Source organism: Triturus cristatus, chromosome 5_1 (genome assembly GCF_964204655.1).
Source record: "Triturus cristatus chromosome 5_1, aTriCri1.1, whole genome shotgun sequence".
NCBI lineage: Eukaryota > Metazoa > Chordata > Amphibia > Caudata > Salamandridae > Triturus > Triturus cristatus.
In genome coordinates, this window is record NC_140587.1 from 82,366,881 (window position 1) to 82,384,576 (window position 17,696).

Consider the following 17,696-nt stretch of genomic DNA (forward strand, 5'->3'; position numbering starts at 1 on the left):
GAAGCCTTGCTCATTCTAAGAACTAACACCTCTGAATGTCTTTCCATTGGATTGGCCAAATTCCTTGGATGGGCTTGGTTATTAAGGTCTAAGACAGTTTGTAACATACCGTCATGAAAAACCCATATAGTACGTTACTTTACTAGATTGTGTCTCCAACCAGTATTGATGTTGTGTCTTTTTATATGCATTTGTTCAATAATAATCTTCTCTTGTCGTCTTTATGCACATATTTAATTTGAGGTTTTAATCAATTCTTAATTCTTTTTGTTCTATTGTTCTTTACGCTTAATTTTCATATAATATCATTGATTATGTAATATTGTTATTATTTATATGTATGTAAATATTTTGTCTTTTATGAAGAATATTCGAAATAAAGACGTTAAAAACTGAACTGAAACTGAACTGTTGCGCCCATCAGAAGGACCAGGAATGAATGCAAAGCCAGGTGGTACAATCTGCGGAGGGCAGTCAAGCGGAAAATGAATGAGGACTACGCCCAGAGCAACATCACTGGAGGTGGGCTGCCCCGCAGACCGGTACATTACCATCCCTGGGAGGAGAAGGTGATGGCCCTGCTTCCGCCGGTGGGAGTACACGGAGTCGAAGGAGTTGCAGAGCCTGGTAAGTACACAAACAACTTACGTAACATGGGGGTAATGGCCTCCACACCCCAAATACACAAAATGCACGCAACTACCCCCAAGCCCTCACCGGACACAACCACACTCAAAAACAACGCTCATGCCACTAACATGTGTATGCCCCATTCACAAAGCAAGGCCATGCCATGTCCCAGGCTACACGAACCACAAACCCAAGACTGGATGTCTGGGATGCTGGGAGGGTGGGGCTCACAAAACACATTGTTCAACTCAGAAGCAGACACCATTTCCCTCAGCCCATATGGCCCAGGTACATACCCATGTACCATGCTCAATGCACAGGGACTGGCTAAGTACTGACAAGGTAGCTGACACTTGGCCCTGCTGTAGGCAGCACAAGGCCCTCCTGTGACCACTGTAAACTCAAACACCAACACCACAAGCTCAGATATCTAGGACAGGAACTCACACTCACTGTCATGGCAGCATGCTCCATGAGGGGACAGATACATCACCTGGGAGACCCAATGCCAAATCACACTACACCCAACAGCAGGCCCTGTCTCACACACCCCTTACACAAGCACACACCCCCAGGGCAGGCAATGGATTTACCCACTCTCACAATGGACATGTGACACAACAAGATCAATCCATAGCCAAAGAAGCATCCAAGCCAAAAATCTACATGTCAAAGACTCAGGAGAACATATCAATCTGTCCCCCGCAACATACCCATCCACAAGTGGACATTGAGGGGAATGCTAGGCACATCCAACTACCTTGAGGAACTGTGACAACTTGAATATGTATGAAACATGGATGTCGCATGAAACAGCATTAACATTGTCTCTCTCTCTCACACACAGGGCAAAGTCATGGATCTCCCCCCAACAATGGGGGGAAGAATCACAGTCCCAGGCTGGGGAGGAAGGTGATCCCACCGGCAGCGACGACTCTCAACACTCCGCGGATGACCCCAACCCACCTGGACCCTCTGGTGCCCAAGCCCCTCCAGCACCTGCTTCAGGTACATCTGTGCCAATCACCAACCCCATTCCTGGCACATCCCAGGAGACACCCAGGAGCTCTGCCCGCACTGAACAACTGAGCCAGTCTGACCTGGAGGGACAAGGTTCTCCGGGCACCCAGGAGGAGGCAGACAACCCCGCAACTGCCATCCCTCAGGGGTCCCGTAGACCCGATGTGCCCACAACGGCAGGCCAGACTCGTGCGGGCAGGGGTGGTGGGAGCGGAGGCAGGTGGAGGCGAGAACCTGACCAGCCAGCTGAAGGGACCGATATGTCACACATACGCAACATCCTGGACACATACCGGCGTGACACCAGGGCCATCAGCCAGGTAGTGGAGACCCTCACAGAAATTAAGAACCATCAGGCTGAGCAACACGCCAGTCAACAACAACACCAAGGACGGATGGAGGCAAGACTGGCTGAGCTCTTGGCGGTGCAAACGGACATAAGCCGTTCACTCCGTCGGATCGCCGACAACATGGGCAACCCTCCCTGTGCCACCAGGCAAAGACCACCACCAGCCACAGGGAGGGAGGAGGAGGAGGATTCGTCTGACTGAGCGTCACAAGCATCGTCAAGGCCTGTATCTGGGGGTCCCGCGAGGAAGGTGGGTCGTCCACAGAAAAGACCGTGAGAGGCAGCGGACCATCCACATCTCCCAGGTCACCTGGCCTGGCACCTGGCACTCATGCGCAACAGCAGCACCTCATTCACTGACATTCTCTGCCACATGGACTTGCTGGTCACAGTCTAACCAATGATGACAAACACTGTGGTCTGGACTCTGATGACTTCAAATGGCAAGGATCCCATCTCCCCCTGTGAACTTTGAATTCTATGCACACTGTATAGCACCTATTTTTTCACACTAAACACGCCCCCCACCGAGAATAAAACTAAATTTCTTTAATTAGATGTTGCAGTCATTTTGCATGAGTACACAACCTACATGTGGGGAAATGTCTAACTATGCCTGAGTGTTGAACTAACTCCAGCCATCCATACCCTGGGATCTGAGTCTGGTACAGGACACACATGGGTCACAATGTATCATCCAATACAGACATGGAGCACAATACTCACCCATGATGGCCTCAAGCTGCTGAGGGGGGGCTTGCAATACTGTGCGGACAGACCAATTTGGAAGAGTATCATTAAGGCGTAGAGGTCATGGCTCATGTGGATGTTCCCGGGGAGGGAGTTCCAGGTATGTTTGGCCAGGTGGGAGAACTATGTCCTGTATGCTGGAGTTCAGTGGATGTGAAGAATGGTGGCCAGGGCAAGGTTGGATGCACGTAGTTGGCCCAACGGGGTCTTGGATGACAGACGTCCAAGGTTGGTTTGGAGTCTGGGGTTGTGTACTGCCTCCTGAGTGTGGGTGAGGAGTCTGAAGGTCATCCTGCAGCAGACAGTGATCCATTGCTGCTATCTCAGGTGGACGGTGATGTGGCTGGGGCGCAGGATGTTGAAGCTGAGGTGTGCAGATGCACCCTGGATGTGGACAAGTTTCCCGGGAGTTTGGCTGTACTTGCTCCGTAGAGGGCGGGGCTGGAGTTGACACGCCTGGTGTCGTGGACCTGGGGGATGGTCTGTCTTGCCTTGGAGTGGATCTATCTGTGGATCATGTGCATCATGCAAAGGGTGTTGCAGCATGAGGTACAGATGCTGGTGATTTGCATGGCAATTGTGAGCGACGAATCCATGATGCACACCATCTTGTGTGCGTGCCCACTGGGTGCTGGTGCAGTGCCCCGGCGGGTGGGACACAAGGAGTTGACCCAGCTGTAAGGGGACAATCGTCAGATGATTACCTCAGTCCTCTACAAGTCCAGCCTCAGGTGGCTGATGTACAGCCATTCATCAATGGACCCCATGCCTTCTTGAAGGTTGGAACTGGCAATGGCTGCGTCTTTGGTGAGGGTGAGGCGCACCTGCCTGTCAATGGCATACGACATAATGATGAGGTTATGTGTGCATGTGATGGTGGAGAGGGGGGTCCTGGACACATTGAAGATTGACACGCTGAGAAATGATCCCTGGACCATGTGCCAGATGACGCCACTATACTACATGCTGAAGGCTTGAGTCCCACTCCCATGGCCTTGCTGGTGTACGGAGCCGGTGTGGAGTAGGAGGGACATGACCTGGTTGGTGTGACAGGGCCTGGAAGGCAGGGCAGCACTGTGTAGGCAGTTGGAGTTGCACACTCAACATGCAAAGGTGTTGTGTGTGCGCTTAGGGTATGCCTGAAAGCAGGCGGGTGATTTTCAGATGGACATTGCTTGGAGGGTGGCTGCAACATCAGACTGTTGTGTGATGTGGGTCATGCAAGGACATGAGTGTCGTGCAATGTGCACGTTGCATGCGCTGACGGTCCTGCCTTTGGCGCCGCGTGGCTGCAACAGTGGCACAGACAAGCCGATGACAGCCAAATTATTGGGTGGAGGGAGGAAGGGAGGAGCATCTTTGAGGCGTGTGTGCTGCCGAATCCGGGAACTTGGTGGACCCTTGCTGCAGGGGCCGCAGCAGCAGGCGGCATGTACTGGAAACTATGCCGAAAGTAGCACACAAAGACAAGGATGTCAGAAAGGACAACTGCAACAGGCGTATGTAAAGGAAGGAGTGTCCGGTTACTCATGGCACACCCAGAGAAAATGGATGAACAATCACCAAAGATGACTGACACAGGATCAGGAAACAGAAGGACGAGCTGCGCACAGGAGACACACCCTCAGCAGGCGTTGACGGCCCGTTGGGGGGAACAACCTGCCCAAATACGTACACAACCATGGCCTTCATGCACAATAGAGATTATAATCCATCAAGAACTGCATGCATGTTGCCAAACTACACATAGACTCATATGCACAATCTTTGACAACTATGCCAGAGATGCCGCATGCAAAGTGGCAAGCGACCTGCATTGACAGAGATGAGGCACCTTGGAGGGTGAGGAACACCTTTATTACTCAGGCTCACACTAAGGGAAATGCATCAATATGAACAGACTCACAGGTCATTTGGCTGAACAAGTGGGACCTACGCTGGACACCCCCCTTCACAACACGGATGTTGTAAATCCAAATGAACTGGCACACAAGTTAAGGGGATGAGCCAAACAGCCCCTGCTGCACACAGAGAGGCTGCAATTCCCCATTGAGCCTGTTATGGGGATGTTCCACACTATGTCCACCCGTAGCATCCCGTATGTTTCTGAGGGAAGTTTTACACACATTGATGCCTTCATCCGAATCCACAAACCATTACAGATGACTGTCACGGAGGGTGACTATCAATTCATGGGAGTCATGCTACATGTTATGTGCCCCATGGTGAGTCGACATGTATGCATGGTAACACAACATGCACAGGAGCAGTCCCCATACATTCCAAACACGTACCACCCCCAAAATGCCTTGCTGCAATCCTTACCCAAAATGACATTTCCCCATGTCCGTGCATGGAACGCTGATTCAGCACACGTTGCAATACTCATGAGGAATAGCAGGAGGACAACGATGACACGAGCAGACAACATGCGCAAGAACCTGGGAATGACAGACACACAAGAAGTCAGCTAAAAGATTTTTTTCCGCATACATGGTCATTTACTCTACAGGAACAATGTTGTCCCCATGCTAATTTTAAATTAAGTGTCTCAGCTAAAATGTGCGGAATTACATCATCACTCGAGTGACACATCAGAACACACATCTAAGTCACTTAGCATACAGTCAGCTGGACACACACATTTGCAACACATGCCACACAAGGCTCCAAGCGTGCACACTCAGACCCAGTGACTCACCATTATGAGAAGAAGTTGCGTATGAGCTGACTCCGGATATCCTCCTCCTCCTCCTCACTTGCCTCGTGACCAAGCCCTTCATCCTCCACGGGTGGATGTTCCTGCTCATCCTGCTCCAGGATGAGTGGCACTGCCTTCTCCACTGCCATGTTGTGCAGCATGCAGCACACGAGGAAGATTTTGCAGACCTTCGCCGGTGCATATGGGAGGGACCCGCCTGTCTTGTGAAGGCACCGGAATCGGCTCGTCAGGAGGCCAAACGTCCTCTCAATCACTCGCCTGGTTTCCCGTGTGCATTGTTGTACCGGTGATCTGCAGCTGATCTTGTGTTGCGGAGAGGCGTCATCAGCCATGGCATGTTGGGATAGCCAGAGCCCCCTACATGGAAACATCATGTAAATAAGTGGGTCAGGAGATGCCGTAAGAGCCAAAGATACCGCAACACACAGGACAAACAGAGTATACCCACCAACAAGACATGCTCGTTCGTTGTGCAGCCGCACCATCATTTGTGGCACCCTGCTACGCCTCATGATGTAGGCATCATGTGCTGACCCTGGAAAACGTGCACAGACATGGGAAATCAGCATGCTAGCAAGACACACCACAAGGGCATTTATAGAGTGGTAATGTTTACGGTTGCGATAGGCTACCACCTGTGCCTGTGGTGGCACCAAAGCCACATGTGTCCCATCAATGGTCCCAATTACATGGGGCACCCCTCCCAGGGCATAAAAATCACCCTTGACACCTGTCAACTCCTCAGGAGTCGGAAAATGGATGAATTCATCAAGGTGCTCCAACATGGCTGCTAAAACATCATGCAGGACACGGCTGAACATTGTCTCGGACATGCCACCAACATCAGCTATGGTGAATTGAAACGTACCTGTGGCAAAAAAATGTAGGGCTGCCATCACCTTCATCTTGGGGGTCAGCGCAGTAGGATACCTGTGTCGCGGTTGAAGGTGTGGTGCCAGCTTGGCGGTCAAGTCCTTAATCAACTGTTGAATGAATCTGTAACGTCGTATGCAGTCACGTTCCCTCATGGCACCCAAGTCTGGCATTGGTCGGGGGACAGGCCCTGCAGAGAATTAGAATGAATAACGAAGAGTGAGAGTATAACAACATCAATGTCAATGAACAGAGCACATGCTCAACTGCTACTACACATCTGCTAAATACAGAGTCTGGTCTGTGCAATACATCCAGGACACGTATGCCAGCTTGGTGATACTCCTACGAAAAGCCAGATACACCCGTTGATTGGCAAGTCTACATGACATGCCCTGAAACGAGCTGTGGGCCAGTGTAAGTGAACAGCCAGAGACATGACAGGAGTGACATACATCCACATATCTGCATTTGAAGGATGTCATCTCATACAGACAGCTGACGGCAAGCTAGACGCACAGGTCACATGGAATGTCAAATGTACAGATCACACACATTGCGATGAAGGGGTCCACGTGAAAACAGAAAACACAGACATTGAGACGACGCAGATATGTTCTCATGTCAAAATATCATGTTCGATGCATACAGACACTGCTTACATGGGAATTTACACGTGGCATGGTGCGCGTAGATGTGTGCCATGCCCATCTCCACACAGACACATGTTGGATGCAGCAACAGCAGATGCAGTTGACGGAACACCAACAGCAAGCTCATGGGATCACATGACACACACATGACATAGTCACATCGGGGCACGCTGGTCGTTAAATGTCAGTTGTTAGTGTCCCTGTCCCTGGCATCAGGGGACAGTTGCGGGTGGTGGTGACTGTGCCATACCAGTGATGCTGTGCGTGACATGTTTGTACTACAGGCACACATGTGCAAAGTGTGAAGGGGAAGTGTGCCACATAGTGCCCCATCACACATGACATGTGTACACAGGTCATCACACATCAATTGTGCAACTACATGAGGAGACATGTGCAATATCACTGCCTGACACACCTAGGCCCTGCACATGAAGGACTGCAATGACTTGATGTACAGCCTTGTGCGAGTCTGAGACCTCCATTCCTTTCATGTGCGCCTCCTATCACCATTGTAAGCGTGTGAAATGCACCGTACACACGCTCTGAGGGCGTATCACTATAGTAGTGGTGCCGTAGTCACCACTACTATAGTGATACGGACCGTACACACGCTCTGAGGGCATGTGTATGGTCCGTATCACTATTGTAGTGGTGCCGTACGTGTACGGGTACGTGTGAAACGCACCTTATATGTTATGCGGAATCAAATTTTACATAGATAAGTATTAGGCCCAAAATGCATGCTGGTTGTCATGGATACTGAGATTTCTGTTGCAATGTGGCCATATTGTGGGCTGGAAAAGTCAGTTGGCCCAAAAATTACAATGTTGCAAAGTGGGGTCTGCCTTGCTATGATGCTCAAAATTTGAACCATGCAAATTTGTGTCATTGGTGTATGTTTAAAGGGATTGGAGGAAACGTAGGATGCAAATGAGTCTGACCAATCACTCTGTACTCCTTTTAATGAAAGACCCCAGCAAGGCAGATATAAGTCAGCCAGCACCCATGAGAGGGCACTTGCTTGCACAACTTTCTTGTCGACAACACTGCTGCTGTCTGTGCTTCCTCTGGCACCATGTCAAGGTCTGTGGAGAGGGCCCAGCCAATCACACTTGAGGAGAATGAGGCATTGCTGGATGTCCTCCTCCCACAGTACCCCAGCCTGTATGGGAGACCAGGGGAGCAGGTGAGTGCTGACTCCACTACCTTTGACTGTGCACCTTTTTTGTGACTGTCACTTCTGGCATTGTGTCCAGGTGTGACAGACATGCAATGTTGTTTAGAGTGGGTCCAAGGGGGGGAATGGCTTATGTCTCTCATGCAGAGGATGATGTAGTTCATGTGTGCACTCCTCACTTGCATTGTGCTTACTGTGACATTCACTGCATATTGCATGACACATTCAGCCTGGCAAATCCTTTGTGGCATTTTTGGTCTATAGTCCTGAGGTGATTCAGTGGTCCCCCCGGTGTGACAGGTGACTGCACCCACAGATGTGTGTGAGTTGAGTGGAGCTGTGGTGAGAGTGTCCAAGTGATGTGTACGCCCCCTGGGCATTGATGTGTGTGAATGTCCCTTGTCATGTGGGTGAGTGTCTATGTGAAGTGTTGCACCACAGCTGCATGGAGGAGGCAACAGCTCTACCCATCTGATGTGAGAAGTAAGCCGTGCTGTGTGTCTGACTTGCTGAGCTAGCCCGACACCTGTGACACCCCACAGGCAAGTGGCACATGTGCAGAGTGAGGTTTGTATCCGCTGTTGCGAATGGCAGGTGATGGATCTGTGCCTGTGTGTGTCTGTGTACTCTGCTGAGGTTGCGTCAGTGGCCTGGGGCATGTAACTGCTTTGCGGTGCTGTCCATCAGCCTGGTGTTGCATGTGATGCACAGTGTGTGCCATGAGCAGGGAGTGTGTCGCACCCCTCATGCCACCTGTGTACTTTCAATGCCATGTAGTGCATTGGAGCTTCCACAGAGGCCAATGTCCATATGACAAAGATGCTATTCCTTGGCGGCATCCTATGCCCTGTTCAACATATCAAAGATATTCAAATGTGTGTCTCTGTGACATGGAGCAGGTGTAGTGATGTTGTCTCACTTTGTCATCCTCACAGGTAACTGCCTACGAGAAGGGGGAGATCTGGAAGCGGGTCATCAGGGCCTTGAGAACGGCGGGGGGGGGGGTCGCATTCGGCACCTAGCCCAAGTCCGAAAACGATGGCAGGACATCCGGTGCTGGATCCGGCGGATCGCCCGGGTCCAGCTGGGGCTCTCACCTCCACGCCGCCACGGCGGGCGCCGACGCCTGACCCACCAGATGGCGCGTGTCCTGGCGGTGGTCTTCCCTGACATGGATAGGCAGTTCCAGGAGAGACAGCAGCAAGGAGGGGGTAGGTACATGTGTGTTTGTTGTGTGTCACCAGCTTTTGGAAATGCTCTGTCACCTGGATACACTGCCAGGGTTTATATGTGCAGTGCATATTCTGTTCGCCAAAGTCAACCGGTGCTCTTATTCCTCCCTTCCCCTCCTTGACATGTGTTCCCTGGTCTGTGTGTAATCACTATTGCACATGGTCATCTAGGCTGCCAGTTAATCCAAGTGCACATTGCTTTCTGCATCATGTGTGAGGGTGGTCTGTAACATGTGTTGGTACCTTGCCTGTGCCCTGTCCTGTTCAGTCAGTTGGGGGTCCATATTTGTTGGCACTGAGTCTCAACATAGGAGTGTGAGGTTTCAAATGAACACACTTGCAGCATGCATGACCGATGTTGTGGCCTCAGACATGATGTGCATGAGTGGGAGATATGCATAGTGCCAGGACGGTTGCTCATGTTACAGTCAGATCATTCCAGGACCATGGAGCAGTGTGCCCACTACAGTCCCCTGAGACACCCTTGCCTCGTAATCATGTGTGTCATCCAACACTGTGCCCATTCTCTGTGTGTTCAGCATAGGGTGGCCTCTGTGGCATTGTTCCCTGGCCTCATTTGTATTTATCCAAAGTGTGCTACATGTGTCCACTGGACAGGTAGACCCCATTTGGCTTGTGCATACTCACACTGGGCAGTGCCTGTGTGTCTATTCACAACTATCTGTTGATGGTTGTTTGTCACAAATATGTTTTGGCAGCCTCACGAGATGAGGTGGAGTACATTTGGGAATTCTTGCTGCACATTTTTTTAAACCCTGATTAAGAGGTGTCACTTCTTGATCTGTCTCAATTACATTGTCTCAGGTATGGGGGGTTTGTGCGGGCGAGGCCTCCATGGCCAAACCTTATGTGTCCTTGCCAGGTCTGACCTGTGTGTGATAATTGGCTGGAAAGAGACTCAACATGCAGTGACCCAGTCATGTTGTGAAGGGTTTAATTTTGTGCTTCGCAGCATGTGTCAATAGTTTAAATACATGATTCCTGCACATACATTCTTGGCACCAGTGTGTGGTCCAGATGCTACGTAGTTTTGTCATTATGTGCTGACATCTGTGTGGACATTCTGGCTTGCCATGAGGGTGTCTCCTCAGCGCAGGTATGCCTTTTTCCAACACAATTGCAGGCCCATTAGCTTATGCATTGTCCTGTGTTTGGACATGTGTGCCACTCCACATGACAGGCAGTGGGTCAGATGTGTTGCCAACTGTGTCATCAGGGAACAGATGGCCATGTGACAGGTGGCATAATTCAAGTTGTTAGTCAAAAAGTATTGTACCTTGGCACTCACTACACTTGTCAACATGTCTTCATGTTTTAAATGCTTTAGTTTGATGTTTTTTTGTGAAGAACAATAATGTGCCTGCATGACAGATGTCTCCCAAGGAAGTGCACAATAAACCACCTTTACACTTTCAGGGAACACGCTGGCACATTTTAAAGTAATATCTCAGCAGGATATATTGTAATTATTTAAACTGGTATGGGCTGTAATCCAGTTGGAGTTAGTCAAACAGCAGCGAGTCTGGATTGAATCCGGAACAAGATTGAATCATGCGGTATTGGATTGCAGCCCACACTCCCGCTCCTCTAAATATCGGGCGGCGTACCGTTCCTCCCCCGCACTTGTTGCAATCTCCTGCGAAGTCCCGGTAATTTTACCATACAACGATTTCAAGGGGAGGATTTTGTTTTCCCCCCCTCGCCCTTCACTGCACAATTTGTTTCCAACAGAAAACTCCTCCTCCTTCACGCCAGCACCCCTTCTGCGTGCGTCAGAACACTCCCAAAATAGGCGACCCAGGTCCTGAAGATGATCCTAAATTGACAGGATCGAAACGCCGTCGACCACTATCCACCAGCTCAAACGCCTTAGGCGCATGCCAACCTGGTTCATTGAAATGATGAAATGTACCAATTATACCATTGAGTAAATTGTTATGTGAACCTTTTAATTGTACATATTGCATATCCTTCTGCGCCGTCTGCTGTGGTTTGTTCACGTTGTCAATTGCGCCGTTGTTTCACAAGCACGAGCACTTTGTACACCTTCCACACTAGGGTTGCCTGAGTATTCATACCCTTTTGTGCTCTTACCACCACTGTTTAAATTCATTTGATTTCCTAAAATATATGACGCCTATGGGCGCTTTGAAAGAACAACCCTTAGCCTCCTCTCCTTTTTTGCTTGCTGTAATGTCTTGTACATACCAGTTTAAATAATTCCAATATATCCTGCTGAGATATTGTCGCATTTACACAGTATTCACCCAAATCTCAGTTGGGTCTACGGGTATAACTCCTGTGATTGTTCTACATTTTAAAGTAAGGCACAGTTCGAATAAGACTGTTTTTCAGATTATACATATCCATGTTCCCACAGTGTGGTGGAATTTGGGTAAGTCCTTGGTTGTTGGTGATACCAACTTACGAGTGTCAAGTCATCCAGACCGCCGTGGGCCCATGTATATGTACTTTCTGCAACACCATTTCTTTCTAACAGTGGCTTCTTTAAATGAGGCTGCCAGCTTATACAATGACTGGGTAAATGTAGTTTGTGTGCACCTCCTTGGGAGACATCTTTTATACAGGCACATGTGTGTTCTGTTCACAAAGTGGCACATTCACACATTCTAAAATGTCGATTGTGTAAAGTAGTGTGATTCCCAAGGGAACACAATGTATTTTGTTTGGGTTTCCAAAGTACTTACAGGTCTCTGAGTGTGGGGACACCTTTAGTATTTAGCCTTGGGTGCACAAATACTGTTTCTTTCCAGGTAAACAAGAGGTGGCATGACTTCATAGTATTGCTGTGCTCAACTGTTCCCAGACACTAGCTTCTCAGTATATTTCTCATTCAAGTTTTGGGCTGGTGTGTCCTATTTTTCATTGTTTCAAAGTGGCATGGTGGGTGAACCAACTGGGGAGTACAGGGCTTACATATGTGCGGATTAATCTAGATGTTCCTCATGATGCATTCCCTGATATGCACTGTGGCCTATTTTTTTTGTACTCATGTGTCAGATGTATACAGGTGACTGATTTTTTTCTGTGTCTTCACCTTGCCCACAGCATCATCAGGAAACCGAGGGAGACACCTGCACGGACCTGGAGGAGGGATCCAGCACCGGTGCCAACAGTGCTGGCGAGTCTGCGAGAGCCAGTGGCACGGAGGGCGAGGGGAGTCAGTCGGAGGACCTGTCCGGTGGCGAGACCAACTACGACGCTGACGGGTCCGAGGCTGACCTCATAGAGGGGGCGGAGGCTGCTACAACACCTGGCAGCAGCACAACATCTGTCCCCGCCTCCTCCATTCACATCACCGCCCTCCCAGTTGCTCCGGTCCCTTCTGTCCGTGCAGGGCACCATCATGTCTCCTTTGTGACAGGCACCGCACCCCCTGCCCCAGTCACCCCTGCTGCCCTCACTGCAGAGTCTGTGGACATACAGCGGCAGTTGCAGGTTGGGCAGACATCGATGCTGAATGTCCTCCATGGCCACACCAGACTGCTGACACAGATGGTGTCGTTCATGGAGGGCATGTCAGCAACGATGTCTGACCAACAGATGTTGCTGCGGTCCATGGACTCTTCACTGACGGCAGCAGTGAGTCTCCTGCAGCGCTTCGTCCCCCCCTACCCCAGCCCCATCCACACTTACCACTCCAATACCTTTCCCTTGCACACCCAGACATTCCCAAGCACGCACCCCACCAGACACAGGCAGCACACCACCAAGTTAGGGCAAGCACACACCTCCTGGCACGCACACTCAGGGGGATAAAGGCACACCCACTGGGTCTGGGGCAAACAGACATACACGCAGCCACAGTCTGAGTCCACATGCCTCACAACCCAGTCCCTCCAAAAGCACTCCCCTTGTCTACCCTGCCACACAGTCACAAAGTGAACGCTACAAGTCTGTGCTGGGCCTCAGCCCCACTGTGTCACCACCCCGCAAGCGGGCGAGGGACTCCACGGGCAGGGGAGTTGAGTCCCCACCCATGTCCAACCCCTCCCCCAGGAGCGCCTCACCCCATCCCTCGGAACCCCCCCTCCGTTGTGCCTGTGGTTTCTTCTGGTGCAGGGGATACTCTGGACGCCCGGGCAGAAGTGTGCAGTGCCGTGCTCACCTCCTCCTTTGGCGCTGCCCCACCCCCTGTGGTGGAGACGTCCACCCCTGCACCCACCACACCTACCCTTACACCTCCTGTCCCTGCGGTGCCTGGTCCTTCCCCACATGATGCCCCCCCCCCCCGGTCGACGAACCTGAGGGTTCCACTGTGCAGGCAAGCTAGGGGAGACGCGTGCCCATGTGTCCCCCCAAGGACTTCTATTATGGACTGGCCATTGGCCTTTGTATATAGTGTTATTTCCGATTTATTGCTTTATGCTGAATAAAGCATTTTCTTTTTACTTTGAACACTATTGCATTTCAGGTATTGATGTTGGTGCTGAGGCTCCAGGAGTTGGTGTTGTGGTAATGTGTTATGGTTCTGAGAAATGTTATAGTCTGATGGTCATGAGGTGGACCATGGTATCTGCGTGCCATCACAAGGTCTCTGCAAAGAATCTTTGTTAGTGTGTGTTAGTTTTCTTTTGAGACGTTGTTCCATGGAGTGTTCCTTCCTCTCTGGCACCTGACATCTTCCCTGCAGAGAGTTGCACAATTGTTGTGCTGACCTGTGTCTACAGTTCCTTTGTTGGTGACGGATCCCTTCAACTATGGCCATGCCTGCTCAGCAATGTCTACGGCTTCATCGTCTGTGCCATCCTTGCTAGTCACTGTACCTGGGTATTGAGTATGTTGAAATGCCTACATGGAGAAATTCTCCCTTTTCAGCACTATGCATGTGTGTAATCCCAGCGTAGCACACATATGGTACTTGAGCTGTAGGGTATTTGGGCACCTGACTCACAATTGTGGGCATTGTATCTGTGAGAACTCCACATGTGGTGTGTCATGCAGTGGGGGAAAGACATCCATCCTACTGGGAGTGGGACACTGCTGTCAGTGATGTGTTGTTGTGGCACTATCATCATAGTCGAAAATTAGGGATGCGTACATACACCCATGGAGTTGTGGTCATCTGATAATGATGTACACACCCCATGTCTCTCTCCACTGCTGGTAGTGATATGCACCCACCCCCATGTCTCTGTCCACTTCTGGGAGTGATAGGCACCCACCCCCATGTCTCTGTCCACTGCTGGGAGTGATAGGCACCCACCCCCATGTCTCTGTCCACTGCTGGTATTCCTCTGCACCCACCCCCACGTCTCTGTCCACTGCTGGGAGTGATAGGCACCCACCCCCATGTCTCTGTCCACTGCTGGTATTCCTCTGCACCCACCCCCATGTCTCTGTCCACTGCTGGTATTCCTCTGCACCCACCCCCAAGTCTCTGTCCACTGCTGGTATTCCTCTGCACCCACCCCCATGTCTCTGTTCACTGCTGGGAGTGATAGGCACCCACCCCCATGTCTCTGTCCACTGCTGGTATTCCTCTGCACCCACCCCCATGTCTCTGTCCACTGCTGGTATTCCTCTTCACCCACTCCCATGTCTCTGTCCACGGCTGGTATTCCTCTGCACCCACCCCTCACATGCCTGTCCACTGCTGGGAATCCTATGCAGCCACCCACCCACCCACCCGCCCCTTGGTGCAGTACACTGCTGTCCTGGGCATACACAAACCCCAATATAATGGTAATATGCTGCACCAGGCCTGTAAGCCAACATTTGTGGCGTGTGTACGCCTTGTATCCCAAATGTACTGGTGCCGTAGGGGTACATGTGATACGGACCATACCCCCGCATTCATAGGGTGTGTACGGTCCGTACCACGCGTACCCCTACGGCCACAATCCAATAGTGATACGGCCCGTACCCATGCTATGAATGTGTGGGTACGGTCCGTATCACTATAGTAGTGGTGCCGTAGGAGTACGCGTGGTACGGCACCACTACAATCGTGATACGCACCGTACACACGCTCTGAGAGCGTGTGTACGGTCTGTACCATGCGTACTCCCACGGCACCACTGCAATCGTGATATGCACCGTACACACGCTCTGAGAGCGTGTGTAGGGTCCGTACCGCGCATACTCCTACGGCACCACTGCAATTGTGATACGCACCGTACACACGCTGTAGGTACGTACCATGCATACTCCTACGGCACCACAACAATCGTGATACGCACTGTACACACGCTCTGAGAGCGTGTGTAGGGTCTGTACCACGCGTACTCCTACGGCACCACTACAATCGTGATACGCACCGTACCCAGGCTATGGATGTGTGAGTACGGTGCATATCACTATTGTAATATTGTATGTTTTAATTTGGGTAGGGGGTATGTTTCCAGCCCCTCACCCCCCCTTGACCCCTGGGTGTTGTTCTCACCTTCTGCGGCGTGTGCGTCAGGTTTGGTGCACCAGGTCGTAGGCTAAGAGGGCCGGGATGATACGTAGGATGGGGTCCATGTCTGTCCGTCGTGTACCGGGGCTCCGTTTTCGCGTCGGACTCAGGTTTCCGGGGTTTTTTAGCTGCGGTAAAAAAATAGCTGTGCGGAATGACGTAGGTACGAATCATACTTGCTGGTCCATAAAACGCTGCCTGACTCCGTACGGACGTCGTGTACGCGCTGTCTCGGATCAGAAATGTACGTATTTTTTAGCCGTACAGTGTTTTTTACGATTCGTAAGGAAATGGTATTTCTGTACGAATCGTACTTGCTGATTTGTACGGTGGATTTCCCGGGTACGAGTCGTATGGAGAATACGCTCCGTACGACAATTCGTACCCGAGTTTTACAGGATTGGAATCGGCACCAAAGTGTCCCTGAGTAAACTGCAGTACTGTCAGAAAGAGGCGCTGTATCTGGGACAGCACATTGAGAAGAGGGGAAGCAAGTTGTTGCAAGAGAGATTCTCTGCCAATCTGAAAATTAACCCTCCCACTATTCAGAGAAGTCAGGCTGTTTCTGGGAAGGAAGAGCTACTGTTGTCAGTGGCTTCCTCACTTTTGAAAAGTGGCCAATCCTCTGCAGAGGTTAACACACAATAATGTGTCTGATCAGATACCATGGGACAACAACAGCATGAATGCTTTCCTAGAGCTGAAGGAAAACCTCAGTCGAGTCACAGCTTGATTGCAGTGAATGGGAGGGCTGTGCACTTTCAGTGCTTACCAAAATGCATGGTGATTCCTGAAGACCAGTAGCATATCTTTCTGCCAAACTTGACCCCATAGTCGCAGGACTGACCAGCTGTGTAAAGTAGTCACAGTGGTTGGTGTTAGCATCAAGAAGAGTGGGAAAGACATGGTATATCCTCTTACAGTGATGGTTCCTCACATGGAAATATTACCTACTCGTACCAAGACCCAACATTTGATAAATAGCTGGCCCACAATTTATGAGAAGGTCATACCAGCTCTTCAAAATCTCCTGTAGCTTAAATCATGCCACATTGTTACCCCTGCCTGAATCGAAAACTGAAGGAGGAAGTTGTACATGGCTGTCTCAATGTCACAGAATTGTGCACCAACCCAAGACCCAATATCAAATAAGGACCCCTTGAAAAGCCCGATTATGCATTATTTGTAGGCGGCTCTTGCTTGAGACATGATGGGGGAAAGTTGAGAGTTGCATATGCAGTCTGTACCATTCAAGGTGTGGTGGATACCTCATGGACCTCAGAGGAACCTCTGCCCAAGTGGTTCAATTGGCTGCACTTCCCATAGATTGCTATGTCTCAGCCAAAGGAGAGTTACTATTTTCAATTATAGTTAGTATAGCTTTGGTATTGGCAACTATTTTGGACAGTTGAAGTCACACAGGGGGTTCATGACGCCTCCTGGATCTCTGATTCGGAATGGAGAATGTGTAATAAAACTACTTGAAGCATTGAATATGGCCAAGAGATGACTGCAGGTAAATGTGCAGCACACATGAGGGGTAATGAATATGCAACAGCTGGCAAACCAATATGCAAATGAGATCACCCAGTACTGCATTCTAGTGTCCTGTGCACTTCATGGGTGATATTCAAAGGAACCTTTAAGTGAGACAAATCTCAATTTATTGTTGTCTGTTGTTATTTGGGAGGAAGAGATTGCATGAAGACGTGCCAGTGGTAGAACAGAAGGCCTGGGTCAGAGCAGGTTGTGCAAAGAATGAGGGTGGGATTTGGGTTTCAGCTGATGGAAGACCTGTGTTGCCAGGCAGTCTGTTGCGCCCGATGGCCAGACATTTCAATGGTC

The 17,696-nt window shown here is 50.3% G+C and overlaps 1 long non-coding RNA gene across 1 annotated transcript in view; it reads left to right on the forward strand.

Annotated features, from left to right (window-relative positions):
- LOC146830260 (uncharacterized) overlaps nucleotides 1–2,475 on the forward strand; it is a 51,152-nt gene extending 48,677 nt beyond the window's left edge. Inside the window, exons 2-3 of the long non-coding RNA XR_014961144.1 lie at nucleotides 367–627; nucleotides 1,478–2,475. This is a non-coding gene — a long non-coding RNA (uncharacterized LOC146830260). The remainder of the gene's footprint in view (nucleotides 1–366; nucleotides 628–1,477) is intronic.
- The last annotated feature ends 15,221 nt before the right edge of the window (nucleotides 2,476–17,696 follow it).